At 41.9% G+C, this 27932-nt stretch overlaps 2 protein-coding genes across 6 annotated transcripts in view; one reads left to right on the top strand and one right to left on the bottom strand.

Moving 5' to 3' along the window:
* LOC106058940 (RAB11-binding protein RELCH homolog) overlaps positions 1-27932 on the top strand; it is a 149993-nt gene that overhangs the window by 77368 nt on the left and 44693 nt on the right. The gene's annotated exons all lie outside the window — the stretch shown is intronic.
* Positions 1-27932, bottom strand: part of LOC129927360 (uncharacterized) — a 57040-nt gene that overhangs the window by 22419 nt on the left and 6689 nt on the right. Inside the window, exon 1 of one of the 3 annotated variants that reach the window (XM_056035993.1) lies at positions 13999-14318. The exons of the other annotated variants lie outside the window; for them this stretch is intronic. The gene's annotated coding sequence lies outside the window, so the exon portion shown is untranslated. Of the gene's footprint in view, positions 1-13998; positions 14319-27932 lie in introns of those variants that run through there. 3 annotated transcript variants of the gene reach the window in all.

Raw genomic sequence — 27932 nt, 5'->3', positions numbered from 1 at the left:
AAAAGAAGACTTTAATTAACGATCCACACTTGCATGCATCCAAATAGAGATCACAGTTGGAGTAATTTCCCTTTACTGTGTTCTAATCAAGATAAATATTCTGTTCAACTTGTCCTAAAATTCGTTAAAAAATTTCACAATGACATTTGTGTCCGTTTATTGTAATAAAAACCATATTTATTTGACATTGTCTGAACAGCTCATCTGTTGCTTGATACATTCCTAAATGAATAATAAGAATAGTGTACCCTCGTCAAACAGCCAAAATGTTCCAGTACTCTGATCAATTAAAGGGTCAGTATTTGGACTGAGCCCAAGAGTAAACGACAGTATTCTCTAGAATCTAGAACCTCTATTGAATTAGGGAAGAGAAAAGTTGTTAGATGATTGATTCGAGTGATAAATGTAATGTCTTGCTGCCAGCCGAGTCGACGCTCTGGGCTCACTAGTTTTGTGTACAATGTAATGTCTTGCTGCCAGCCGAGTCGACGCTCTGGGCTCACTAGTTTTGTGTACAATGTAATGCCTTGCTGCCAGCCGAGTCGACGCTCTGGGCTCGCTAGTTTTGTGTACAATGTAATGTCTTGCTGCCAGCCGAGTCGACGCTCTGGGCTCGCTAGTTTTGTGTACAATGTAATGTCTTGCTGCCAGCCGAGTCGACGCTCTGGACTCATTAGTTTTGTGTACAATGTAATGTCTTGCTGCCAGCCGAGTCGACGCTCTGGACTCATTAGTTTTGTGTACAATGTAATGTCTTGCTGCCAGCCGAGTCGACGCTCTGGGCTCACTAGTTTTGTGTACAATGTAATGTCTTGCTGCCAGCCGAGTCGACGCTCTGGGCTCGCTAGTTTTGTGTACAATGTAATGTCTTGCTGCCAGCCGAGTCGACGCTCTGGGCTCGCTAGTTTTGTGTACAATGTAATGTCTTGCTGCCAGCCGAGTCGACGCTCTGGGCTCATTAGTTTTGTGTACAATGTAATGTCTTGCTGCCAGCCGAGTCGACGCTCTGGGCTCATTAGTTTTGTGTACAATGTAATGTCTTGCTGCCAGCCGAGTCGACGCTCTGGGCTCACTAGTTTTGTGTACAATGTAATGTCTTGCTGCCAGCCGAGTCGACGCTCTGGGCTCACTAGTTTTGTGTACAATGTAATGTCTTGCTGCCAGCCGAGTCGACGCTCTGGGCTCACTAGTTTTGTGTACAATGTAATGTCTTGCTGCCAGCCGAGTCGATGCTCTGGGCTCACTAGTTTTGTGTACAATGTAATGTCTTGCTGCCAGCCGAGTCGACGCTCTGGGCTCACTAGTTTTGTGTACAATGTAATGTCTTGCTGCCAGCCGAGTCGACGCTCTGGACTCATTAGTTTTGTGTACAATGAAATGTCTTGCTGCCAGCCGAGTCGACGCTCTGGGCTCACTAGTTTTGTATACAATGTAATGTCTTGCTGCCAGCCGAGTCGACGCTCTGGGCTCACTAGTTTTGTGTACAATGTAATGTCTTGCTGCCAGCCGAGTCGACGCTCTGGGCTCGCTAGTTTTGTGTACAATGTAATGTCTTGCTGCCAGCCGAGTCGACGCTCTGGACTCATTAGTTTTGTGTACAATGTAATGTCTTGCTGCCAGCCGAGTCGACGCTCTGGACTCATTAGTTTTGTGTACAATGAAATGTCTTGCTGCCAGCCGAGTCGACGCTCTGGGCTCACTAGTTTTGTGTACAATGTAATGTCTTGCTGCCAGCCGAGTCGACGCTCTGGGTGTGATAGTAAGTGTATGTGTTTCAACCTTTATTGGACGTCCATACACATAGTAATGGAAATGTTCAACTCCGAAGACAATGGCAAGCATTTCTTTTTCTATTTGTGCATTACTTTTGGTACTATTAATCTTTCTCCTTTAAAAAGTAAACCATTGCTTTCACTAGGTTCTTCTTTAAATCCTGAATATGCTCGAATTTCTTGTGGAATTTCAGCTCTCTTGTTTGGCCAGCCTATCATAATATTATTCTTTAACAGCCTTAAAACAGCATCATCTGCAGTGGCCTGCTGAAGAATGTTCATATATTCATCTGACATTGGTAAAGTATTGACGATCAGATGAACTTGTGCATCCCAGTCATCACTTGAGGGATATTTGATTGGTAGCGATGCTCTTGACAGTGTGTCTGGAATAGACATTTCTTTGCCTGGCTTGTATTCCAGCAGTATTTTCTTTTTTGTCTGGGATTTGAGGTCTGAGATAGGCCTCCGTTGTCGGAAGATTTGTCCTCAGACGGCGGCCCATGAGCAGCCGTGCAGGTGAAGGTCCATCAGGGCATGGAGCATTTCGAAATTGCAAGAGGGCCATATATGGGTCTTGACCCGACGTTCTAGCTGGGCTCACTAGTTTTGTGCCCAAGTCTCTAAAACAAATTTCATCATCACGTTCTACTCTCGAAAGTTTTGTGCGACAATGTGAGAACCGTTTTAAACCGTTGCCACGTCGTACAGACCTGTGACGTGTTGGTCTCCACCGTCCGCAGGTTGCGACGTTTATGTCAGTGTTCAGGCCTTCGATTGGTCTGGATTTCCACCCGGAGCAAATAGTTTTGGGACTTCACTTTGTTTTACAAGTAGTCTTATTTACAAGAAAAAACATTCAAAATTATTTTTTCAAAAGACAATACATCCTTTACGCAAGTTATTGAGCGATTGTTTTTTTCTCATTAAAACTAATGAATGTTAAATTTTTTAAAAACAATTTTACACCGCCCCCCCTTCTCCCCGAGAAAGAATCCAGGTGAAGCGAATGTATAGATCTAGTACACCTTTTAATAGTCCAATGATAAGCATTTAGATCTAGACTTAGAAAGACAATGCGCAAAATGTTCCTGTACATTCATATATTAAACTCTGGAAATTCGGAAATTCCCGAACGCGATAGTCCTTTCAAAACCAAATGTAAGATCTCGACCTAGGTTTAATCTGTAGCCAAATTTACATTTTTGTATTTTTACTTTGAAAATTAGAAAGGGTAAAGCTTAGAGTTTTCTCCATGTGGTCAACGAGCTAGTCATTCTTTTTCTCAGCGATATACATCCACTGTTAAATTTTCTGTTTAAATTGTTTAAAAAATCGTTAGAGCCATTTTTGAGACCAGCGTCATCCCATCCTCCATGAAGGAGTGACTTGAAAGCAAACTTAAAAGTGCGTGTGACATACAATGAAAGAATAAACCTAAACCCGGAGTTAAGTTCTTTACAATGTACCCGCCGGCTCCTAGAATCAACATCACCGGGGGTCCACCTTGATATTATGAAATAATTTTTTCTGTATCCAGCCTATAGCTGGTCTACGCTCAATGCACTTCTAAACATTATTCTCTGATGTAGACGGGATTCCAAATTGTAAATGGCAGACTGTCGATGTTAATCTGAAACCAACTCTTAAAGCGAACGTTTCGTTTTGTGCTTTTACAAGGTCGGCTTGATATTCCCCTTCTCTAATGAACCAGAACGTGCTGCAATCGTCTGCCGCCATATTTGATATCAGCAGCAGACGTGGGTAATCGTAATTCTATAAAAAACAACTCCAGTTATCAACAAACTATGTGAGGAATTTCACGGACAGCTCGTAACTTCGGCAGCTAAATACGGGCCTTCTAGTAGTCCAAATACTTATAAGTCTGTACAATTTCTATTCAGTGACTTTTGACTTTACTCAACTATTTTGGAAGACTCTTTTTCTAGTTCGGCACTAGCCAAAATACCCGGCGTTGCTCTGGTTCGCTTTTTTAAAAAAATAACATTTCAATAACGGTGTCTATATCATCAGATGACAAAATGGATTTCCCCTAATGCCGTGATTGTTCCCATCAAAGTTCATATAAATTGGTCGAAAAATGTTCTTTTCTAGAGATACAAACGCAGATAGAGACCTCTTACAGTTTGCTTTCTATGTTAGATTTCTATCAAGTAGTAGCACTCTGTACAACTGAGAATGTTTTCACATCTACTGAAGTCTCCCCAAATGTCCCTTGTCTTAAAGAGTCCAGCAGTTTGTCAAGTCTTAGGATGAAGTGACCACAGCGTATGCATAAAAAAGAATTTATCTTGTCCTTGTCTAGACAAAACTAGAACTTCTACAGTAGAAAATGTTTCTTATTCGGAGAACTCTTATTTACAAACATTATTTGACGTCTTTATGCTAATATCTTCCACTGTCTGACGTCTCTATCTGCGCTCATGTTTTCCGCAATGTCACGTCGTGTCTTTAAAATGTTATTTCACATTTGGGACGTCCAAGTTCTCGTTGGCAGCCCTCTGCAAGCTGTAAGCCAGTCTTTGTTATGAGCCAGTCTTTGTTATGAGCCAGTCTTTGTTATGAGCCAGTCTTTGTTCTGAGCCAGTCTTTGTTATGAGCCAATATTTGTTATGAGCCAGTCTTTGTTATGAGCCAGCCTTTGTTATGAACCTGTCTTTGTTAGAGCCAGTCTTTGTTATGAGCCAGTCTTTGTTATGAGCCAGCCTTTGTTATGAGCCAGCCTTTGTTATGAGCCAGTCTTTGTTATATGAGCCAGCCTTTGTTATGAGCCAGTCATTGTTATGAGCCAGCCTTTGTTATGAGCCAGCCTTTGTTATGAGCCAGCCTTTGTTATGAGCCAGTCTTTGTTATGAGCCAATCTTTGTTATGAACCAGTCTTTGTTATGAGCCAGTCTTTGTTATGAGCCATCTTTGTTAAGAGCCAGTCATTGTTATGAGCCAGTCTTTGTTATGAACCAGTCTTTGTTATGAGCGAGTCTTTGTTATGAGCCAGTCTTTGTTATGAGCCCGCCTTTGCTATCCTGTGGGCTCAAGTCTTTATCTACTTCTACTGTATGACTTGTCATGGACCTCTAAATCCTTATTCCCAAATGTTGCTAAAGTGGTTGTGTAAAGAATGGATCATTGGAATCTTGTCTAAGTGGCGGGCTGTTCAAGTCACACAGAATATGTCAAGCTTTACAGTATGGACTACTCTTAGTCTGTTTTAGTAGAAATGATCGTCCCTCGCTGACTGTAAACCACATTCCCGCCCACGCGCGCTGACCCAAACACACACACACACAACCGTAGCATTTTTTCCCCTTCTGATTTACATCTCTAGTTCTGTGAGAATACGTTTAAATACAAAATTTGCTTTGAATATATGGTTCGTCTGCTGGTCACACGGAAGTCCGTTTCAAGGGGAATGCTGGGTAAGGGAATCAGCATAATGGGCATTTCAAATGGTGTTTATTTTTAGCTTTTGTTTTCAACGTTTTGGACTATGCATGCCATATTCACTTTCAGAGGCTTTAAAGATGTACATACCTTGAAGGAATGTTGAGAATTTATAGTTTCTGAAGGGGAGACAATCTTTTGAACAGACGTAAATACACGGGAAACTCATCATTGAATGTCCTCCTAAAGTTATTTGTTACAATACCATGTCCTCTATTATAAAAAGTTGCGAATACTTGTCCTCTATTGTAAAAGTTGCGAATTCTTGTCCTCTATTGTAAAAGTTGCGAATTCTTGTCTTCTATTGTAAAAGCTGCGAATTATTGTCCTCAATTATTAACCTAGTTGTTATGATTCCATGTCCTCAATTATTAACATAATTGTTATGATTCCATGTCCTCAATTATTAACCTATTTGTTATGATTCCATGTCCTCAATTATTAACCTAGTTGTTATGATTCCATGTCCTCAATTATTAACCTAGTTGTTATGATTCCATGTCCTCAATTATTAACCTATTTGTTATGATTCCATGTCCATTCTTATAACCTTTATTTTTCCTAACGATTTTATTTCTCCTGACTACTCTTTCATTTCTCCTGGATACTCTTTCATTTCTCCTGGATACTCTTTCATTTCTCCTGGATACTCTTTCATTTGTCCTGGGTACTCTTTCATTTCTCTTGGATACTCTTTCATTTCTCCTGGATACTCTTTCATTTCTCCTGGATACTCTTTCATTTCTCCTGGATACTCTTTCATTTCTCCTGGATACTATTTCATTTCTCCTGGATACTCTTTCATTTCTCCTGGATACTCTTTCATTTGTCCTGGATACTCTTTCATTTCTCCTGGATACTCTTTCATTTCTCCTGGATACTCTTTCATTTCTCCTGGATACTCTTTCATTTCTCCTGGATACTCTTTCATTTGTCCTGGATACTCTTTCATTTGTCCTGGATACTCTTTCATTTGTCCTGGATACTCTTTCATTTCTCTTGGATACTCTTTCATTTGTCCTGGATACTCTTTCATTTCTCTTGGATACTCTTCAAGTGCTTAGTTATTGGAATACACCCTACTCCGTCACTCCATTCCGGTTTCAAAATATCAATTTGGAAAATTGCTCGAATTTAAAAAAACAAAATTGATCGAATTACTTGGCCTCGGTTACGGAGTACAAAGATGGCGTGGCGAGGTTGTGGACACATGTGCAGTCACTTCTAAAACATCACAGGCTCTCTATGTAAACATCAAATTTTGAAAATTATGTTTTCTTTCTCTTTCACTCCAAAAAAAGTTATTCAACTGCGTACGAATTTCAGAGTCTTATCTTATCTTATCTTATCTTATCTTACATATTACGGTCGTTACTTCAGAAGAAGATGATAATTACGTCCTACGCATTTCATGTGTCAATCTAGTTATGAATGTTAATCAATGGCTTAAACTCTGCTAAAGTCGTTGGTTTTCTTGGCTGATTCAGGCTACCCTTTCCATTCTCTAATGGGACTAACGAGCCCGAACCACACAGTGCATTTTCTCGTGAACACAAAGTCCAGTCTCAGTACACCAACAAGTGTGGTACTCAGTTTGAACTACGGTACTGGAGCCCGTAACTCGTGACTCCAAGTTTTAATAATAATAATAATCTTTATTGTCCAAACGGAAATTTGTCTTACAATTTGTGCATTACACCAAACAAAAAAACATTATAACTATAAGAAACAAAGTGTACATTCACACCAGACTCACTCATAATTTACATGTGACAAAGTTTATACCAGATTGTTCTTATTTAATGATTTGATTGCCAGGGGAACAAAAGAGTGTTTGTGTCTGTTTGTCTTTGCTATCGTTGTCTTGTTGTATCTCTTTTGTGATGGTAAACTGTTAAAAAGATAAGACGGTGTGCGCGTTTCTAGGTCAAGTGCATGCCCCAGTGAAAATGAAAACTAAACTATTGTTGACATTGTAGCATAGATCTCTACAGTGTCAGCAGTCAAGGGCAGACAATCGCACCAGGCTAAGTGCCAAAACAATACAAAGAATTCTTTCTACGAAGAGCAGAGAAACTTCAAAAAAATGTAATAACTAATTTTAGCACACACACCCCCCCTTTTTTTTTTCTCTGTTGTGTTGTTATTTTGTTTTTTTTAAACTGGTTTTCAAAACTGTTCTTGTCATGGTCGGAGTCTATTCACTCATGATGTTCTCTACGAGATAAAAGGAAAGGTCTTCTTTCAAACTGCAGACTATCACAAGGAAACTGTTCTCAACCTTTAAACTCGGCGACCCCTTTTTATAATCCCCCACTCTGCCGCCACCCCCCCCCCCACACACACACATACAGCAATAGAAGAGTAGACAATACTAATCCATAGTTTCGATGGTCTTAGGCGACCCCTTGCAAATGGTAAATCGACCCCCCCCCCCTAGGGGGTCGCGACCCACAGGTTGAGAACCCCCAGTTCTAAGGCAATCCGTTTCCCTGGACAACGGTTAACGAGCAGGGAGTCATGTGGCCAGCACAACGACCAGCCGCACCGCCTTTACTTCCCCCAACTAAAGTCATTACCCATTAGACTTGGGTGGACTCAGGGGCGCCCACCGAGATTCGAAACCGGAACCCCAGGTTCGGAATCCAAGCACTTAACCACTCAGCCACCGCCCTCCCCCCCCCCCCCTACGAGAGACATTAAAAAAAAAATTCCCCAGCCTTATGATTGGCGAGAAAAACAAATCGTCTGAAGAGATAACTGGAACTTTTCAAACCGGAACTTGGATGACAGCTGACAGTCACGTGGCAAGCGTGTGAATTGATAGCTAGGTTTTCATTCAGTCTTCATATAGAGTGGTGTACAGTTAGTGACTGTATTCACAGCTGGCCCTAGAATGATCCGTATGTCTGTGTAGAGATTCACATTTGCGTTTAATATGAGATCATATACACTTCTGCTTGTGAATTTGGATCTGAGGTGTATCCTTACAACACTTGGTCAGCCCGTCTTGGTCATTCTGTGCTATCAGTCTAGTAAATAAAGCGATCTGAGCCAGCTACCAACATTATTGTATGGAATTGGACTCACTGACTTACAGTTATAGAACCTTTGATTTTGGCTCACTGACTTACAGTTATAGAACTTTTGATTTTGGCTCACTGACTTACAGTTATAGAACCTTTGATTTTGGCTCACTGACTTGAGTTAATAAATTCGGTTCATGATGGTTTTATAGGGACAAAGGTGAATGTGATATGATCAATATACGCATGTGTGTGCGGGGGTGTGTTTGTGTGATTGGAAGAAAGAGAAAGGGAGTTTGGTAAAGAGAAAGAAAAAAAAAACAAGCAAAATATTTTTTTAATTTTATACAAGAGAAAGAACTGCACATTTACAGCCATACTTTAAGATTTATTTATCTTTTCTATATCAGACGATATTAATTAATTACCGCTAAGCAATCAATTAATTGGTTAATTTTTGTTATTGATTCATGTTTTGTTAAGGAAAAGGAATTATTGTGATGATAAGTCTCAACTTGATCCGAGACTGGGAAGTGGGAGAAATAACGTATACAAAATGTGTACCAGACAGACGGAGGGAGTTGATACAGGCTTTGTCACAAGCAACATGGGAGCTCACAGACAAAATGAAGTGAAACCAAGAGGCGGTGTCTTTGTACAGATTCTCCACACGTCTCTGAAACAAAGAGAACAGCGGACAGAGAAGGGGGGGGGGGGGAAACAACAACTTAAGAATAGGTTCCTATACAAACCAAGCTAAACCAAGCCCAGCCCACTGCTCGTGTCTCGAATGTTATGGAACTTTGTGGCAGGAACTCACAGACATCTTCGCGGAGACAATGACACTGTGATCATTATCTGACCGTGGAAGAGGTTTCAAACGTCCGTTCACTGCTAGACTACACGTTATCTCGTGCCCTACTTGAGTTACTTTCTACATTCATTCATATTTTCCCCAATGATAACCATACTAATTCTTTACATATATCCGGGAAAAAAATGTTATAGACAGTTTTATTGAACCTAAAATAATTTGATACAGTCATATCTATTTTATAGACAATTCTGGGCCTTAAAAATATTCAAGCATTATAAAGCACTCTCGATACCTTATAGACTTTCTGTTATGTATGCCCAAGTTACTTTTTTTGTTGTAACGTTTGGCTGCTTCCACGCGTTCATATTTAGCATTCTTTTCATAGCGGAATCTGGAGTGTCTGGAAATGAAAGTGGAGGTTGAAAAGTGGGCAGGGCTGGGTGAAAGTGTCAAAGATTTAGTCTTAGGAGTCGATGTCCACGGCCCAGGAAGTGGTTACGGTGATACTATAGGCAGCCCCTGCTGCTCAATCGTACGCGAGTCAGAATCGAATGTAATGGACCTCATTCACCAATCGTAAACAAACAACATTTAGTCACGTGATCTTATTGATAAAACAACGATAAAAAACTGTCACGTGACAACCATCACGAATTAAACATTAGATCGTAAATTATATAGAAGAGATAGAGAACCACGTGGCTAAATGTTGTTTGTTTACGATTGGTGAATGAGGTCCATTCTTTGAGTTAAGGCCTTGTCATTCGGCTACCTCTCCCCCCTGCATGTTTGTGGGGCATACATTGAGACCAGCTATCTTTACCTGAATGCACTTGTTGCCTTTCCATTGAGCGGGAACAAGTGTAGGGGGTGTTAGGTGATCTTAAGGTGCAGAACCTGGTTGAAAAGTGACCCGTGGCCACAGGTAAGCAACAAACTTGTCTTGTCTTGGCTACCTAGAAGGGGGCTCGAGGTTCGACACCCGACTCGGGCAGAGTTGTGTTGACTGAGGGCCTAAAGGCAGCACGGAAAACCGACTCCTAGATACCCCCCCCCCCAACTGGTCCACAAATGAGATTGGACCAAAGCGCTCTGAGCATGCTATAAGCATGAAAGTAGCGCTATATAAAAGCTATAATAAAAAAAAAAAAAAAAAGTCTCATGGATTCTCTAACGTATTTGTCAGGTCCATCCATGGACTCCTGCTCCTCTTCTGACCAACGAAACGAAACGTTTTTGTTTTCCTGTTTCCCTGGCAGTTTGTTGAGTGCCAGAGCTTGCGCTGAGGGAGCAACAAGGTTCAACATGAGTTGATTTAGAGGCACGAATTAGTCAAGCACTACTCTATGTTGGCGCAACAGTCTCTAGTCAACACTGCTTTATTTCTTTCACTCCCCCCTCTCTCTCTCTCTGAGTATTCCTGTTCTTTCTCCCCTCATTTCTGCGTGTATATTGCTCTACCTCCCCGGGTCCCCAGGTGAACAGACCTGTTGTTTCTGGCCTAAGCGTGCGGTATCGGTAAACTAACCCTGGACGGCCAGGTGCTAGTCATTAAGCCTTGTAACCTAATCACTGGACGACATTCATTAGTGCGTTCACATTCGGAGGTTTCTGGGTTCGGAATAATAACAGTGGGAGAGGAGAGGGGAGCGGTTTGGAAAGCGTCTGTTCCTTTGCGCAGGCGCAGTGCTCGTGTTGGACAACTTAACGATGTCTGGTGATCATCAAGGCGGGCGGGGGGATAGTTTGCGATCAACTTTTAACGCGACAAGATTGAAAGTAAATGACTTGTAGACGGAAGCTCGGGTTCGATTCCTTACCGGCTAAAACCTTCTGATTGACTCTCGGGGTGTACACTGTACTTGTTGTGACCCGCTGATTGACTCTCGGGGAGTACACTGTACTTGTTGTGACCCGCTGATTGACTCTCGGGGTGTACACTGTACTTGTTGTGACCCGCTGATTGACTCTCGGGGTGTACACTGTACTTGTTGTGACCCGCTGATTGACTCTCGGGGTGTACGCTGTACTTGTTGTGACCCGCTGATTGACTCTCGGGGTGTACGCTGTACCTGTTGTGACCCGCTGATTGACTCTCGGGGTGTACACTGTACTTGTTGTGTCCCGCTGATTGACTCTCGCGTTGTACACTGTACTTGTTGTGACCCGCTGATTGACTCTCGGGGTGTACGCTGTACTTGTTGTGACCCGCTGAATGACTCTCGGGGTGTACGCTGTACTTGTTGTGACCCGCTGATTGACTCTCGGGGTGTACACTGTACTTGTTGTGACCCGCTGATTGACTCTCGGGGTGTACACTGCACCTGTTGTGACCCGCTGATTGACTCTCGGGGTGTACACTGTACTTGTTGTGACCCGCTGATTGACTCTCGGGGTGTACACTGTACTTGTGTCCCGCTGATTGACTCTCGGGGTGTACACTGTACTTGTTGTGACCCGCTGATTGACTCTCGGGGTGTACGCTGTACTTGTTGTGACCCGCTGATTGACTCTCGGGGTGTACGCTGTACCTGTTGTGACCCGCTGATTGACTCTCGGGGTGTACACTGTACTTGTTGTGTCCCGCTGATTGACTCTCGCGTTGTACACTGTACTTGTTGTGACCCGCTGATTGACTCTCGGGGTGTACGCTGTACTTGTTGTGACCCGCTGATTGACTCTCGGGGTGTACGCTGTACTTGTTGTGACCCGCTGATTGACTCTTGGGGTGTACACTGTACCTGTTGTGACCCGCTGATTGACTCTCGGGGTGTACACTGTACCTGTTGTGACCCGCTGATTGACTCTCGGGGTGTACACTGTACTTGTTGTGACCCGCTGATTGACTCTCGGGGTGTACACTGTACTTGTGTCCCGCTGATTGACTCTCGGGGTGTACACTGTACCTGTTGTGACCCGCTGATTGACTCTCGGGGTGTACACTGTACCTGTTGTGACCCGTGAAGCTTGACAAGGGAGATAATATACCTTCAAATGTCAGGGTAAAATAGACAAAGAACGTTAGCGACATCACTGTGTCATCTAATTCTATTTTCACCACACAAATAATACATGCCTTTGGGATTCCGCGGTGGTTTAACCTTGCTTGTTGATGGACAGTGATGTAAACAGTTGAAACTATTCGTGTTGCGACAATTAAAATGTTTGAAATCATTCTGATTCCGTGGTTATTGTAAAAATAATAACTACCAATGGAAAAGCTTTAAAGCAATGCCGAGTTTTACACGACAAGTTCATATTTCCGATGGTTATAGGCGACACCGAGAAGATCTTCATTCGACCCTTAAAGGTGTCACGACCCACACGTTGAGAACCCTTGAGCTAGATATGAACACCAACATAAAACTTTTTTAGATTAACTGTTATTTCGGCAGTTGTGTTTATGTTTGTAATGTTGTTACAGCGCCTTGAGCCTACATTTTGTTTGTTAACAGCGCTTTATAAATAAATAAATTATTATATTTGTTTCAAATTGTTTTTATTTCATTGTGTAAATGTAAAAACTTAAAAACCTATTTTTTTAAAACAAAAGAAATGTTGGCTAGGTCCAAACGTCGTCATGACATTGATCCGAACACTAATACAATGTTGAAATATGAATTTTTTATTAGAGCGTTTAGTTTTGGTGAAACACGACAGACGGACGGACATTTTAAAAAAATCTTACATTTTCTTATGGATGACTCTTAAAAAGTTATTATCATTTTAGAATCAATTGGAGTTAGTGTGAGTTAAATGAGTTGAGTGATAATCAAAACGTTAAACTGCAGTGCTAGAGTTGTGTGGACATCTTTATTCAAGCTTCAGACTTTTATCTATGTTCAATATCCGATGACATCGCGAGTTCATATTATTTTCTTGACATTGAAATATGAAGAGTTTCTTGAAATCTACAGAGAACATGATAGCCACAGGAGTTAGGGCTGTCAGACTTGTCGCTATCAGAGTGGAGATCTCTACTGGACCTCAAGCACTGCGTGTCCTACGTGTTTAGAAAAACATAAAGTGAAGGGATAACTTAGGTAGATTTAGTGGAGAGAAACTAAGCAAGTTAAGACTTTCTGTAGAAGAACAGAGCATGAAGGGATAACTTAGGTAGATTTAGTGGAGAGAAACTAAGCAAGTTAAAACATAACATGTTGAGAGGTACAGACCATAAAGAAATGAGACAACTTCAAACTTAAACATCATTCTTATGTGCAGTATATAAACATCCAAATAAAAGCAGCTGTCGCTTGCACAAAAAAATTAAGGATGCACACATGTGCTGGTGAAATAAATATATTTATAGACGTTTGCTGGGCTCTGTTTGCGCTTCGTATTGGCACCTTGACAGTATGGACTTTGAACCCTGTGCACTGAACCCCCCTCCCCCGACCCCACCCCCCACTCCCCCGAAGCACTACTAAGTAAATTACTTGAATTACCAAGTAAATTACTTGAATTACACGCAACTATTGTTAACGTGTTATTTATCAAAGATGTTCAATGATGGTGACTGAATCTTTACAGAGAGACTATTTCTAGATGTAGACTCCATGTAAACCACAGGCTGGCGACACATTGTACTCGATATAGAACAATAAATCATGGTACTGCTGCATTTCACTGTCTTGTTCTGTACAGCTGTAAGCTATCTCATTACTCTATTTCACAAGTCCTTAGCGTTATAGCCAGAAGCCGTAGTGGGGGGGATTATCTTCCCTTGAAGAAAGGGTAATTATCTCCCGTTACATTTCTTTTGTCATATTTATTCCCCCCCCCCCCCTTTTTTTTTAAAGATGTGTAAGCCGAAGAGCAATTATCTTCTCCTCGTCTTATGGTTACGTCTGCTAGTCGATGTAGCTACATATGCAGAAGAAAACAAGTTGGGTTTTTTTTTTTTTTTATGAGAACTTACCGGTTACTTCTGTCGTAATATCCGCTTATGACGTCACCAAGTGTGAAGACGTGTGAACTACGAAGGGCTCAGTACTTTGTAGATGCATACATTCGTCTCTTTTGTCAGTGTTTGGTCAGATTCCCATGTCGCCGACTATAACGGAATGTAATGGTGTCTGTCCGAACATTTCGTGCACATTATCACGTGACTTGAACATCTCGTGCACATTACGCGAATTCAAACGCATTTATTTCCAAGCATGTAGTTATCAAGTTCCAGTTTAAAAGTAGCGCGGATGAAATCTTTATTCAGTTGTTAGTCAACTGGCTTCTCTATCCAATCAAGTTAGGAACAAAGACGACTCTCGAATTTAATGTACACTGTACATAAATGTTTCAAAGTTTGGAACATGACTTTGCAGTGTTGGACCAGCGCAGTGATACACCTGAGCGCCACTAGCGCTAAGACTGCGAATAAATCTGTATCCGTAAGAATACCTGCGCCTCAAAAAAATAGCGCTTGTCGTCTGCAATGATCTGAACTCAGAAAGAAACTGACTTTTTTTTAGGTGCTGTCTATATTCTTTTACTGCCAGTCAGCCCCCCCCCCCCGACCCATTTCTCTTTCAGTTACCTGAAGGAACACCCGAGAACTACGAGAGAATAGACTAAAACAATGATTTAAATGCTATTTTTAGTCCTTGGTTCCAGGACGGAGGATCTCCAAATACTTAGAGAGAACTGTTGGGGAAATAAAGTGATAGCACTCCCAGGCCTGAGGCGAATGCGCGGGTGTACCTTTTGGTGTGTGACTTAAAACAAAACATTTGAGTGTGAGCGCAAATGTGTATGTTTAAGAAAAAGTGAGTAAGTCACAGTACTGTGACCTTTGTCCCTCCCCCCCCCACCACACACACAGGCACGAGTGGCAGGTGTTGAAAGTGAGTGCTAGCAAGTTTGTACTTACCTACTAGTGGGATATTGACAGATGAGTAATAATGGAATGTGCAATGGACGGACAGACTGCCGGGCCTCGTTTTGAAACACACTTCAGTTTGTTATCGATAGGGTATTTCAGGTATACACATTGAAATGTGCTCTCTAGCGGCTTTTTCACGTCACGACTCACTACACATTGAAATGTGCTCTCTAGCGGCTTTTTCACGTCACGACTCACTACACATTGAAATGTGCTCTCTAGCGGCTTTTTCACGTCACGACTCACTACACATTGAAATGTGCTCTCTAGCGGCTTTTTCACGTCACGACTCACTACACATTGAAATGTGCTCTCTAGCGGCTTTTTCACGTCACGACTCACTACACATTGAAGTGTGCGCTCTAGCGGCTTTTTCACGTCACGACCCACTACGCATTGAAGTGTGCTCTCTAGGGGATTTTTCACATCACGACACACTACGCATTGAAGTGTGCTCTCTAGCGGCTTTTTCACGTCACGACCCACTACACATTGAAGTGTGCTCTCTAGGGGATTTTTCACATCACGACACACTACGCATTGAAGTGTGCTCTCTAGCGGCTTTTTCACGTCACGACCCACTACGCATTGAAGTGTGCTCTCTAGGGGATTTTTCACGTCACGACACACTACACATTAAAGTGTGCTCTCTAGAGGCTTTTTCACGTCACGACCCACTACGCATTGAAGTGTGCTCTCTAGCGGCTTTTTCACGTCACGACTCACTACACATTGAAGTGTGCTCTCTATGGGCTTTTTCACGTCACGACACACTGCACATTGAAGTGTGCTCTCTAGCGGCTTTTTCACGTCACGACACACTACACATTGAAGTGTGCTCTCTAGGGGATTTTTCACGTCACGACACATTACACATTGAAGTGTGCTCTCTAGGGGCTTTTTCACGTCACGACTCATTACACATTGAAGTGTGCTCTCTAGGGGCTTTTCACGTCACGACACTTTACACATTTAAGTGTGCTATCTAGAGCCTTTTTCACGTCACGACACTTTACACATTTAAGTGTGCTATCTAGAGCCTTTTTCACGTCACGACACTTTACACATTTAAGTGTGCTATCTAGAGCCTTTTTCACGTCACGACACTTTACACATTTGAGTGTGCTATCTAGAGTCTTTTTCACGTCACGACACACTACACATTTCACTGCTCAGCGCGCTATGGTCCAATGTAAACCTGTGGAGGAGCGTTGTCTGGGAGAAAGTTTCCTTACTGCCTTTAGGTGCTCGACAAACACAGCTCAGCCCAAGTTGGGACTCGAACTCATGATCCCTTCATAAGAAGTCAAGCGGTTTATCCACAAATCCCACATTGACCAACTGTAAGTTGCGATGACCGTGTGTAAGTCGCAATAACACTCCCCAGCACAAACACGACACTTGTTGACTAGATTGCCTGGGGTCCAGAGGTTTTCTATTGAGTTAAAGGGAGAGAAAAAGATAGACAATAAAATAAAGTTATGGAGTAATCTCCCCTGCCCCAACGACATTTCTCGAGTCTGTTTGATCACCAGATAGTGACCGTGAATGTGTATCTAGGTTCTGCCTCTTAAGTTACACGTTTAGTTGCTAAGGGAAGAATATGTTCCATACGACATGAGAACTTCAGAACAACTTTCTATAACTCTGCGGCCACTTTGCAAGTCAACCCTTTAAGTGACTATCTCTGCGGCATTTTACGTCGCAAGAGGTGATCTTTTTCGTTTGAAACTTCCTGAGTGACGAAAGAGGCCAATCCTTGATACACAGCTGCGGTCACAGGCTGGGCATATGTAATCACCAGGCGCCGTTGCATTTTCACCCTTCTTTCTGCTACTGTTGTGTACGGCATCTGCAACCTGGGACCCTGCATTTAATATGAGCAGATTTTGTTTGACAATTCGTTTTTATTTCTTTATTTACAAAAGTCATGGTCCCAACAGTTTCAACGTGCTCTTTCTAATTAGTTTTGTTTTATTTGACGCTGGCATAATTCAACTCTAAAGTCGCCGCTTGCTTGCCTTAAAAGAACACTCTTGTATGATCTAACCCCTGACGGGTACGCGGGCCACAGTTTGAGGACCACTGGTCTAACCCGTAGGGCACTTAACTTGGCGCGGATAATTGAAACGAGTTGTCTGTTCATATCAGCGGTTCTCAACCTTTTAAGCTCGGCGACCCCTTTTTTACAATCCCCCACTCTGCCGCGATCCCAACCCACCCTCACACATACAGCAATAGAAGAGTAGACAATAACTTTCCACATTTTGATGGTCTTAGGCGACCCCTGGTAAATCGTCAATCGACCCCCCCCCCAAAGGGGTCGCGACCCACAGGTTGAGAACCCCTGGTTCAGATCTACCATCATTCTATTTACAATGACAACTTCTGTGAGCGCTGTTAGTGACATAAACCAGTTGAAACAAAAAATGCGCAGCAGTGATAGTTCCTAAGCATGGTGTGCAGAACTAATCCAGCACCTTTTTTATTCTACCATTCAAGTTTGTGAGACTGGGCCTACATTATTCATTTTTTTTTTAGTCCAGGTTGATTTAGTGTCGTGTGAAAACTGTTAAACGAATCCTTGGCTAGGCTTGGATGTCGCGTCTCTTTTAATACGTAGTATCAACCCAACACCAGCGGTCAGACGGTCCTTCCATTTAGATATCTATATCTTGTGTTCTTCTTTAAATTCTGGATTCCACGCTGTCGTAGATCTGTCTCCACATAGTCTATTCATCTAAGATCTGTCTCCACATAGTCTATTCATCTAAGATCTGTCTCCACATAGTCTATTCATCTAAGATCTGTCTCCACATAGTCTATTCATCTAAGATCTGTCTCCACATAGTCTATTCATCTAAGATCTGTCTCCACATAGTCTATTCATCTAAGATCTGTCTCCACATAGTCTATTCATCTAAGATCTGTCTCCACATAGTCTATTCATCTAAGATCTGTCTCCACATAGTCTATTCATCTAAGATCTGTCTCCACATAGTCTATTCATCTAAGATCTGTCTCCACATAGTCTATTCATCTAAGATCTGTCTCCACATAGTCTATTCATCTAAGATCTGTGTCTCCACATAGTCTATTCGTCTAAGATCTGTCTCCACATAGTCTATTCATCTAAGATCTGTCTCCACATAGTCTATTCATCTAATATCTGTCTCCACATAGTCTATTCATCTAAGATCTGTCTCCACATAGTCTATTCATCTAAGATCTGTCTCCACATAGTCTATTCATCTAAGATCTGTCTCCACATAGTCTATTCATCTAAGATCTGTCTCCACATAGTCTATTCATCTAAGATCTGTCTCCACATAGTCTATTCATCTAAGATCTGTCTCCACATAGTCTATTCATCTAAGATCTGTCTCCACATAGTCTATTCATCTAAGATCTGTCTCCACATAGTCTATTCATCTAAGATCTGTCTCCACATAGTCTATTCATCTAAGATCTGTCTCCACATAGTCTATTCATCTAAGATCTGTCTCCACATAGTCTATTCATCTAAGATCTGTCTCCACATAGTCTATTCATCTAAGATCTGTCTCCACATAGTCTATTCATCTAAGATCTGTCTCCACATAGTCTATTCATCTAAGATCTGTCTCCACATAGTCTATTCATCTAAGATCTGTCTCCACATAGTCTATTCATCTAAGATCTGTCTCCACATAGTCTATTCATCTAAGATCTGTCTCCACATAGTCTATTCATCTAAGATCTGTCTCCACATAGTCTATTCATCTAAGATCTGTCTCCACATAGTCTATTCATCTAAGATCTGTCTCCACATAGTCTATTCATCTAAGATCTGTCTCCACATAGTCTATTCATCTAAGATCTGTCTCCACATAGTCTATTCATCTAAGTCTTGGTCTGCAGCTGTTTTCCTTTCTGATCAAAATCACCTCCACTTGACAATTGTTCTTTCATAGTTCCTCTACTCTGCAAAACTAGTAGAGGATCTTGGTCTAACTCATAAGACTTCAATAACTCTTTATAAGTCCACAATGGAGGTATCTCTTCCATACATTCATTATTTTAATTCGATATCAAGATTACGCTGGAGAGGAGAGAGAGAGAGAGAGAGAGAGAATCTATATATTTCCCACTCTTCCCTTTTCATCTAAATCATTAACTCCCCTCCCCCCCCCCTCTTTTCCCACCCCCATTTTTTCCGGTCATCTTCCGGCCGAGAAACAATCGATCTTCTCTCATCTTCATTAAAACTTTTCTTAGCTCCCCCCCTCCCCCAACCCTATAGCAAACAGTAGCTCTCACACCTTGCGGTGAAGGACCTCCGGAAATGTATGTTAACACCACCTCCTTGTCGGACCGGAGCTCGTCGATTCACTGTCTGGTAAAGCGCCAGCCACGTCGGAAAGAGGGGAGCCGGACATACTGGATCTACGAGAGCGCCCGAGAGACGGCTAATTGCTGAAGAGATGTGCGCCGGATGTTTAAACCTGTCTGTCTTGAGGCAGACGATTGACTCCGTTTATCAAACACGCAATCTCACCATAGCCTCCTCCCCCCCTCCCCCTCCCCTCCCGAGTCCGTGAACATTGGGTCTAGCGTGAGAAGATAATAAAGTGAATCAAGTTGACAGTGGACAATCTCTCTGTGTCCCCACGTTAGGTTAGGCCAGGGAGTCTCAAGTGGTCACACAAAGGGGGTGCGAATAAACGGATGTGGTGAAAGTAACTCAAAATGTGGGCCATCTGTTGCTTGGTGCAAGTTGGAACCAGCCTACTTGTCGTTTTAAGCTAAGCTCTAGGCACCTATTAGAGCAAGCAGGCTGTGGCGGATCAGCAACTAACTGACTGGGGGCTGCCCAGGTTGAGGCGGGCGGTAGCCGATCAGTGAGCCGCGGAGACCTCTCCCACCGTCAGAGACAACCCGTGGCGTCCATACATTACGCCAATCAAGTTGGACTTATAACCCGTAACTGTTGTCTCCCGTGTTGTTTTAGCCGCTTTGCAGCAGCACCAGAGTTTCCTCTCCGGGGCGCATTCCTGAGCCTTGGTCATCTGTACTCTGCTTTATAATGTATGGATCCTCTTCTATAGAAGAGATCATCCCCTCCCTCTTTTTTTGTTTTGTTTTCGACGTATTCTTTCGTACTCCTACACTGCACCACCACTCATCGCGTGAGGGCCGCCCCAATGTTGACGTCAATTGGCTTGATTATTGATACCTATTTGGCTTCTGATTTTATAATTACCAAACAAAAGAATTGAAGAAGTTCTTGGACCGAGCTGCCGACTGCCGAGTGTTAGCTTTGGAAGATAAACTTCTTGGACACAAAACTACGATTGACAACAAGCGTAATCACATAAAGTATCCTGGACAACTGAAACTGAGGAATTAGTATAATCCATGACGTGGGTGAAGGTTAAAAACGGGTGTTTGATCCAAATCCTAACAAGTGTTATTCTGGCTCGCACCCTTAGAGTCTTTATTGAATTCATTTTACGCTGTATTGTTTTGCAGATATCATGAATGCGAGTCTAGAACGTTTGTACCACGTATGTGGTAGATGTAGATGTAGATTTGGTTTGTTTCTTGGTTTTAGGTCTGTGCATGCGAAATGGTCATCCACTTCTTCCCCCCCCCCCAACTGTTTTATTTTGGTCGTTTATTTAATGTTGCCTGGTCCGCTCCCGCCTAATGGAATACCCACAGGGGCCATAACTATACCTTAGCAATAATAGGTTCTTGGGATGAAGCAATGGATTATCGACCCTTGTCGCCCTTGTTAGCATGACGTTGTAATCATGTTAGATACTACTGGAGTACCAGCCGGGGGGGGGGGGGGAGGACTGGAGTTGGGAAGATGACCAGATGGACAAGGTCCGAATAAAAAGATTGAGATGTTCGTAGGACAAAGGAGAAAAAGAGAAGAAAAAAAAAAAAAAAAAAAAAAGAAATGGCCGCGTAAAAACTTGCTTAATAATCTAGTTTCTATATCGATTTTTAAATGCACACAGATTATATCTAAATGTGCCTTGCTCTTTCGGTGCAAGCTGTTCATTTGGCAGAAACATTGTAGGCTAGGAATGAATGTGAAATGACATCAGATCTTTCGATTTTCTCGTTTGCTATTTTCTTTTAAAGCCTTGAAAAGATTTGCTCCTAAGTGTACATGGTTGTGTCAGCGTACGGGATTGACTTTATTCGTGTATATTTTAAACGGTTTACTTTATAGTTTGCTAGATCGAGTTGGTAGTTAACAAGAGCCAGGTTGTCACAGCATGACCTAAATTGTGGCGACTTACCTAAAAAATCCTAATACAAAAGCTAGGGTGCAATCAATTGACCTGCGAATATTCAAATTTTTCACATGCGTTGACGATAAGAATGTCAAGGACGCCCTGCCTCATCGTGGCGCCCGCGTGGAAACGGCCATTTGAGGAAGTGGCTAGGCGAAATGGGTAGCAACACAGGACTCCCGTGGGGATGCCCACGGGTAGACGAGAGTCCACCCATTGCACGGGCGGGGTTGTAACAAAGTCCCCACAAACACGTCACCAATCCATGCGCTGTTCCTCAAAGGGACCGTTACATAAATGGCGGGTCCCGCACAGTTAGCTTGGTACATTGAAGGAAAATGCAGAAGTCCCCGGTGCATTCCCGGCCTTGGGCCGTGTCTCTAGTCCACGTGTCGGGGGCCGAACGCATCGGTCAACAGCAATGCCTCACATAGGCATCGTCTAGGGTCTCTCCCAAACAGAACTGTGTGTTCACACAGGTTTGTTTTTTTTTTTACTGTTTGGCGTCCAAACAGGTTTTTTTTCAAACTTAGAGCTCGAAGAGCCTTCGGCTCAGCTCTTAGACATCAACAAGGACGCCAAAGTGACGCTAACAGTTGCCATGTAATTTTTATAAAACAAGGTTACAAAAGACAGTTTGTGTGGAAACACAAACTCAAAATCGGCCCCCGAAGAGGTCCACCCAGGCAGTCTTCAATATTTTCAGAAAGAACATCCAAATGAAATTATATCAAAGACAAATGAGAGATAAGAATGGAGAAAGAAGGTTAACAGATCGTGTGTAGTGCCCCAACGGTCCCGCAGATCAAAGGATAGGTGTAAGTGAATGTAAAGTTAGATGTGAACCTGGCCTAACTAGTTCCCCTTTTAGACCTTGTGGTCTATAGGGCAGATGATGTAAAGTTCATCTGTTTTTGTGGCCTACGGTTAGCGAGGGTGTCATGTAGCCAGCACAACGACCAACCGCCTATACTTTTCCCCAACTAATGTCAGGTACCCATTAGAAAAAGATTCCAAAGTTGAAAATCCCAGTCTTCACCAGGATTCGAACCCGGGACCCCCGGTTCGGAAGCCAAGCGCTTTACCGCTCAGCCACCGCGCCTCCCCTGGCCTAACTGATGTCTTATAATTGATCTAATTGTTTTAAAAAGGCTCAATCTCTTATCCGAATCCTCAAAAAAAAAAAGTAATTTCCGCAATAAAAAAAATGTTCAGAAAAATAAAGTTTATAAGATCACTATTCATTTTAAATTAGGTCTAACTTATAATGCATACTAATTAGCTTTTTCTCTTTAAAAAACTGCTTGCATAACTGATTTTAAAAATTAGATTTTTCGCTTTCAGAAAAAAAAAAAAAAAAAAGTAGCCGTTGCATCAGAACTTTGAATGGTCTAAAATATTGTGATGTCGGATTTTCAATATCTTTTCTAGTTTACGAGATCTAAACGGGACAGACGGACAGACATTTCGCACAAAAACTAATAGCGTCTTTTCCCCTTTCGGGGGCCGCTAAAAACGAGTCACATACCGATGAGCTTAGTAAGTTTGATTCTACAGTGTTAAAAAAAAAAAAGTGCACAATTGTCAAGACATATAACGTTTTAAAAAATCATATCAACACTTCTTTTCTTCTGAACACCGGATACCCCGAAAAGTTCGCTATTTATGGTTTTCACTTCTTTTCTTCTTAACACCGGATACCCCGAAAAGTTCGCTATTTATGGTTTTCACTTCTTTTCTTCTTAACACCGGATACCCCGAAAAGTTCGCTATTTATGGTTTTCACTTCTTTTCTTCTTAACACCGGATACCCCGAAAAGTTCGCTATTTATGGTTTTCACTTCTTTTCTTCTTAACACCGGATACCCCGAAAAGTTCGCTATTTATGGTTTTCACTTCTTTTCTTCTTAACACCGGATACCCCGAAAAGTTCGCTATTTATGGTTTTTTACTTCTTTTCTTCTTAACACCGGATACCCCGAAAAGTTAGCTATTTATGGTTTTCACTTCTTTTCTTCTTAACACCGGATACCCCGAAAAGTTAGCTATTTATGGTTTTCACTTCTTTTCTTCTTAACACCGGATACCCCGAAAAGTTAGCTATTTATGGTTTTCACTTCTTTTCTTCTGAACACCGGATACCCCGAAAAGTTCGCTATTTATGGTTTTCACTTCTTTTCTTCTTAACACCGGATACCCCGAAAAGTTCGCTATTTATGGTTTTCACTTCTTTTCTTCTTAACACCGGATACCCCGAAAAGTTCGCTATTTATGGTTTTCACTTCTTTTCTTCTGAACACCGGATACCCCGAAAAGTTCGCTATTTATGGTTTTCACTTCTTTTCTTCTGAACACCGGATACCCCGAAAAGTTCGCTATTTATGGTTTTCACTTCTTTTCTTCTGAACACCGGATACCCCGAAAAGTTCGCTATTTATGGTTTTCACTTCTTTTCTTCTGAACACCGGATACCCCGAAAAGTTCGCTATTTATGGTTTTCACTTCTTTTCTTCTGAACACCGGATACCCCGAAAAGTTCGCTATTTATGGTTTTCACTTCTTTTCTTCTGAACACCGGATACCCCGAAAAGTTAGCTATTTATGGTTTTCACTTCTTTTCTTCTGAACACCGGATACCCCGAAAAGTTCGCTATTTATGGTTTTCACTTCTTTTCTTCTTAACACCGGATACCCCGAAAAGTTAGCTATTTATGGCTTTCCCGCTTTGTTCCAGGAACATGTTCATCTTCACTCAGGTATCTGTATACTGAAAAAAAAGGCCTTAAACTGTTTTGTTTTTAAGAGCCTCCATCTCCTGTATGGTTAAGACCCGCAAATATTTTTGTATTTTTCCTCTGTCACGATTGGATCTCGGAAAGAGCTTTTTTAAAATCTGATAAGATTATATGATTGGTCCAAATAAATGGACATTTAAGTTGACAGCACAGCTACTAGATCTATATCAAGAGCATTATAGATGCAAGCACGAACAGCATTCACACACACACACACACACACAACTAGCGCTTTACGACTTTGGTTCCTAGGTACTTTTCGGTGACGCCAAATGACCTTGCAAGACCCTGACTGAAACTCCAATGATTTCTTCACAGTCCTCCAAATAGTTTAGGTGATCCCACGTGGACAACAACAAAACACTTCAACTTTCAAATTGAGCATGCCACAATTTCTGAGAGTCCGACCACACACACACACACACACACACATCCAGCTGACACAAAACTGATGAAAGAAGAAAACACACACGTGGAGCACTTGGGCAGGAGCATTCGCTCACTCAGACCATCGCCCAGTGTTAGATTCGAAAGAGATTGAGGCTTGGGAATTGCGTTGTTTCATTTGGAACCAGTTTTTTCCCATTCTCTCTGTCTATCAGGCATTACTTGTTGTCACTTGTGTCCTTTTTTTTTTTTTACTTTACCATTTTTGTCAAACACTTGAAACTTAGTCGGGGCCTAAGTGAAGGTGAAGTTCCCTTTTCAGACGTTGTGATCGTGGAGCCTAAGTAAAGGTAAAGTTCCCTTTTCAGACGTTGTAATCGTGGAGCCTAAGTAAAGGTAAAATTCCCTTTTCAGACGTTGTAATCGTGGAGCCTAAGTGAAGGTGAAGTTCCCTTTTCAGACGTTGTAATCGTGGAGCCTAGGTAAAGGTAAAGTTCCCTTTTCAGACGTTGTAATCGTGGAGCCTAAGTAAAGGTAAAGTTCCCTTTTCAGACGTTGTAATCGTGGAGCCTAAGTAAAGGTAAAGTTCCCTTTTCAGACGTTGTAATCGTGGAGCCTAAGTAAAGGTAAAGTTCCCTTTTCAGACGTTGTAATCGTGGAGCCTAAGTAAAGGTAAAGTTCCCTTTTCAGACGTTGTAATCGTGGAGCCTAAGTAAAGGTAAAATTCCCTTTTCAGACGTTGTAATCGTGGAGCCTAAGTAAAGGTAAAGTTCCCTTTTCAGACGTTGTAATCGTGGAGCCTAAGTAAAGGTAAAGTTCCCTTTTCAGACGTTGTAATCGTGGAGCCTAAGTAAAGGTAAAGTTCCCTTTTCAGACGTTGTAATCGTGGAGCCTAAGTAAAGGTAAAGTTCCCTTTTCAGACGTTGTGATCGTGGAGCCTAAGTAAAGGTAAAATTCCCTTTTCAGACGTTGTAATCGTGGAGCCTAAGTAAAGGTAAAGTTCCCTTTTCAGACGTTGTAATCGTGGAGCCTAAGTAAAGGTAAAGTTCCCTTTTCAGACGTTGTAATCGTGGAGCCTAAGTAAAGGTAAAGTTCCCTTTTCAGACGTTGTAATCGTGGAGCCTAAGTAAAGGTAAAGTTCCCTTTTCAGACGTTGTAATCGTGGAGCCTAAGTAAAGGTAAAGTTCCCTTTTCAGACGTTGTAATCGTGGAGCCTAAGTAAAGGTAAAGTTCCCTTTTCAGACGTTGTAATCGTGGAGCCTAAGTAAAGGTAAAGTTCCCTTTTCAGACGTTGTAATCGTGGAGCCTAAGTAAAGGTAAAGTTCCCTTTTCAGACGTTGTAATCGTGGAGCCTAAGTAAAGGTAAAGTTCCCTTTTCAGACGTTGTAATCGTGGAGCCTAAGTAAAGGTAAAGTTCCCTTTTCAGACGTTGTAATCGTGGAGCCTAAGTAAAGGTAAAGTTCCCTTTTCAGACGTTGTAATCGTGGAGCCTAAGTAAAGGTAAAGTTCCCTTTTCAGACGTTGTAATCGTGGAGCCTAAGTAAAGGTAAAATTCCCTTTTCAGACGTTGTAATCGTGGAGCCTAAGTAAAGGTAAAGTTCCCTTTTCAGACGTTGTAATCGTGGAGCCTAAGTAAAGGTAAAGTTCCCTTTTCAGACGTTGTAATCGTGGAGCCTAAGTAAAGGTAAAATTCCCTTTTCAGACGTTGTAATCGTGGAGCCTAAGTAAAGGTAAAGTTCCCTTTTCAGACGTTGTAATCGTGGAGCCTAAGTAAAGGTAAAGTTCCCTTTTCAGACGTTGTAATCGTGGAGCCTAAGTAAAGGTAAAGTTCCCTTTTCAGACGTTGTAATCGTGGAGCCTAAGTAAAGGTAAAATTCCCTTTTCAGACGTTGTAATCGTGGAGCCTAAGTAAAGGTAAAGTTCCCTTTTCAGACGTTGTAATCGTGGAGCCTAAGTAAAGGTAAAGTTCCCTTTTCAGACGTTGTGATCGTGGAGCCTAAGGGAATACATTCTAGTGAAAGAAAAGAAGGACATACGTTTCCTTTGCGCCAATTAGAATTCACTCTCATATATATCATCACAGTATGTGAACGAGATCATGTTCTCAAGTAACTCAACATCCTGTTTTTAAAATGGCTTAGACGAATGTGCATTAATTCATAGTTGAAAACAAAAAATGCACTCCTATGAGAAATCACTACTAGCCGTTACCTCAGGATTTCTGTACCGATGGCGATGTAAAAATTGGATTGTATTATTGTGCTTTTAGTAATTGAAATATAAAAAACGACAGACACACAACACAAGTACCAGCGCGGCTTTTCGCAACGAAGCACGAAAACGTATTCCTTTAATGCTCTTTGTTCCATTCTTCTAATCCTCGGTCTATCATCGAACGTGGGTGTGTAAGCTTATTCTCCTGGCTAGCAGTCAGATAGCTTTGTTAGATCAGCTCCCTGCCCTAACCACGGGCTTCGTTTTCCGAGGCCCATCTCCAGACTATAAATCATCCACACTTATCCAAAATGTCACCAAAATGCTGTTGCTGAACCAACACTAACTCAATCTCCCAGAGTTCACGGCTAAAACCCATGTCTCGCTCTGTGTATTGACATTATAGACCCGCCCATCTTGTCTTCTAACTGAACTCCAGAGCATTATTATTATCCGTCTGCTGTAAAGTGAACTCAAAATGGCTGTTTATCTGTAGTCATCCTGGACTCCTTGCTGCCTGGCATGTTTCTATCTCGCCTTCCACACGACATCAGTATTATTAAAGGTTATTTTAGGTTCCAGACTTACATTTCGTCCTCTATCACGGGTCAGCCCTTTTGGGGGAACTTTATTAGCTTGAAGGAACATTATTAGTTTGGAGGAACTTTATTAGATTGGGGGAACTTTATCAGCGTGGAGGAATGTTGCGTCTCTTCGAATAATTCATTAAAGTTGTGAGTCAGGATTAAATAGTTTTTGATATTGTTAGAGTCGTGCGTCAGTCCAATTCGTAGGACGTAATCATCTTCTTTTTTGAAGTAACGTCTGTATTATATAAGATAAGATAATTCTATGACATTGAAAATTTCATAGCCGTCACTGACTCACTGATTTCATTCAGGGTGCTAATCCATCCGAAGATGATAACTGGTCTCTTGAATCCTAATATGGCCTGACTTCAATTGGAGTCTCGCTTCTTGCGTCTGACCAACCTTCCAAGATAACGTTACGAAGCATTGAACATTCTTTGCTCATATAATCTTGAATAATCTTCGAAACAACACACACACACTTCCTCATAGATAATAAAGATTTATTATTATTATTTTATTTAAAAAAAAAAAAAGATCTAATATTCAGTCTCTGGCGCTGCCAGGGTCGAGCTTCGTTAGAGAGAAACAAAATTCATCGTAGTCCCTTTATCAGTGTCCGCTGAGGACACTTTCTGGTGATGTGGCAGGTCTGCAGCAGTACCGCCCTTCCCCCCCCCCTCCTGACAGGCAACGAG

This window comes from Biomphalaria glabrata, chromosome 7 (genome assembly GCF_947242115.1).
Source record: "Biomphalaria glabrata chromosome 7, xgBioGlab47.1, whole genome shotgun sequence".
Lineage (NCBI taxonomy): Eukaryota > Metazoa > Mollusca > Gastropoda > Planorbidae > Biomphalaria > Biomphalaria glabrata.
This window is presented reverse-complemented; position numbering and strand designations above follow the sequence as displayed.